Raw genomic sequence first — 2838 nt, 5'->3', positions numbered from 1 at the left:
CTCAAGAAGGAAGCTGTTATAGATGCACAGAAATAATCAATCTACCTGGGAAAGAAAGAATTTAATACATTTTCTTCCCTTTGTGTGCCCAACAGATATTCACTATCAAATAGTCTATCAAATATTCACTTCTCAGGGAAAAGATCAAATTTTCCATTCCCTTTTTGGTGAAAGCCTTCATTCCTTCAAACGTTTTAAAATAAATTTTTATTGCATATTTATTATGTGCCAAATACTGTGTAAGTAAGAAAAATAAACAGACAGGCGTCGTGGCCTCATGCATCTTACACGTGGGTCAGAGAGGCAGGCCATACGCAAGCAAAGGAATATTCGGTTTTATATCATAAAAAATACCCTGAAATGCCTCTCATTCTGTGATATGCACAGTCATTGGAATTGATGGCAGGATGTGCTTAATCTAGTTGGGTGAGGGAAGGAAATTATTATTCAACCTGTGAAGCTAAGAAGACCCATTTATTATTATTATTATTATCATGGTGTCAGTCAGTAACCCAGTTACATATCTGAGTCCCGAAGCACACGTCTCATCACCAGTGCCTGAAACAACATGGTTGAGAATCCCTTTTCTGTATAATTTCTTCCATGTCTGGGACACTTTACAGGATGCTTTAATGAGGCAGTATACTACTTTTCTGAAACAATTACATTCTCTCAGTTATTGGACTGATAAACTACTTTTAGTCTACTACGAGAAAATGCTATTTATCAGTCCCAGACAGATCAAGTAAGTGAAGAAAGCAGGACGCAGAAGACCCAAACGACATAACCATAAAGTATGGAAAGACCGTTAAATGACTTTATGCTGGCGGACTACGTTCTCACACTGGAGAAATAGGCAAAGGAAAAAGTTAAATTTTCATCCTACTTTTCAATAGGAATGCGATTGCAAAAACAAATAACCCAGTTTCATGATAGAAAACATTTCCATAGAAAAGAAGGCCAATTATAAATGTGGAGAAAATTTGATAAAATTTGAAAATCACCATTTAGCATCACTTGGTAAAATGACTGATTCAGAGCAGCATTGTCTGTGGATAATAAAGCTAATATGAGAAAAGATATTGGGGAAGTGAGTAGTCACGCGATGCTGAAATACTGTAAACTTCAAATTAACATTTACTGAGGAAAATATATATTTTGAAACGAGAAAAGTCAGAACCGATATAGGCATTGTGGTAGAGGCACATGAAGAAAGTGAGAAATACAGTAAACTCCTCTGCAGAAGGATGAACGAAATCCTCAGATACCGAGGAAGACAAAGAGCCCATTGAGTCGAAGAAGAGAAGAAAAACAGTGATCCTTGAATCCCATTCTTTACGTCGTAATGGCGTATGGCTCATTCCTTCTCAAAATAGACGGTAAACTTTGTTTATTAGGCAATGACACTACACTTGTGCAAAAATACAACATATACCAGCATTGCCAGATTAAGCTTTTGACTCGCTGTCCCCAACTCACAGGAAAGCAGCGGTAAGAAAAATTATAAAAGTTATAATGGAACATTATCAGGGCAGAATTCTGTCACAAACGTAAAAAAAAAAATCAAGCCTGCAACAAAGTAATTTTCTGAGTGAAGTCCCTGTGCTGCGTTTGGCTACAGCAGCTAAGGAAGCGTGTTAGATAAACGGCTTTTTTGAGACTATTAGTCTTTCAATGGGAAGAGTTACTAGATGAGCTGAGAACATTGGAAGTGTTTTATCACTGATCAATAAAAACAGGACGAGTCTGCGGCCACGCCACCCCGAACAAGCCCGATGCCATCTGATCTGGAAGCTAAGCAGGGTCGGGCCTGGTTACTACTTGGATGGGAGACCGCCTAGGAAGACCAGGTGCTGTGGGCTTAATAAATAAAAATAATAAGGGATCGTAAGCTGACAAGGTCTTTGGAACCTGTGAGGTCAACCAAGGGTCGCCTCGCCAAAAAAACAAAACAAAACAAAAAAACAACAAACACCCCCCTCCCCCCAAAAACAGGATGAATAATTTCAAGTGACATTCCTTGGCCTTTACGAGCCAACGGATGTCATAATGCTGCTCAGTCCTTTATCCCGTGGGCTGGCGTCAAGGCTGAGTAGCTGAACAGGCTGCACCCACGATGCTTTTGGCGATAGTTTCAAAGAGATTGAGCAACACGAATTCAGCGTAATGTGGAGTGGGGTCGGCTAAGCAGTGTGGCGGGGAATGGAGGTGGAAATCTGTGTTCGAGCAGAAACTGCCTCAGACGAATGGACAAAGTCGGTTAAACGTAAGATGCCTGACACCCGCGGTTCTTCAGTGTGTGATTTGTCACCAGGTGTTTTGAAAAAAAAATCGAACTGATCAGGTAATCGAATCAGTAGTGTCGACGATGTCTGTAAACTTTCGTCACACATCGAATGTGAATGCTCTGGCTTGTCCCACCACATGGCAGAAAGACGGGCCGACTCGGCGAAAACCATCCAGTAAGTCACCGAGTCGGGGACTTGAATATAATTAAATGAGAATACAATTTAAAAAAGTGACACAGGTAGAAAAATAAAGTGTGACAATGTTAAATGTCCTCACGATTTAGAGTTAATACACTGTAAACAAAAAGGACCGTTAGAGAGAAAGGGTAGGAAGAAATAGAATATATTTTTAGGGAGAAGAAGGGATGGAAGTAAAAAAAAAATTAAATTTAATAAATAAAGAGAAAACGAAGGAAGGAAAAATGAGACTTAGGACAGTATAAATTTATAAAGATACCCATAATAACAAAGGAAAAACATTCCATTATTTTGGTCATATATTGCTGTGTAAAAATCCCCCCCGCATTGCTGTGGTTTACAGCAACGTCCG

The 2838-nt window shown here is 39.4% G+C and overlaps 1 pseudogene; it reads left to right on the top strand.

Annotated features, from left to right (window-relative positions):
* Window positions 1–1744: 1744 nt before the first annotated feature.
* Window positions 1745–1862, top strand: LOC120614534 (uncharacterized; annotated as a pseudogene).
* The last annotated feature ends 976 nt before the right edge of the window (window positions 1863–2838 follow it).

The sequence above is a fragment of the Pteropus medius genome, unplaced genomic scaffold, assembly GCF_902729225.1.
Source record: "Pteropus medius unplaced genomic scaffold, Ma_sr-lr_union100, whole genome shotgun sequence".
NCBI lineage: Eukaryota > Metazoa > Chordata > Mammalia > Chiroptera > Pteropodidae > Pteropus > Pteropus medius.
This window is presented reverse-complemented; position numbering and strand designations above follow the sequence as displayed.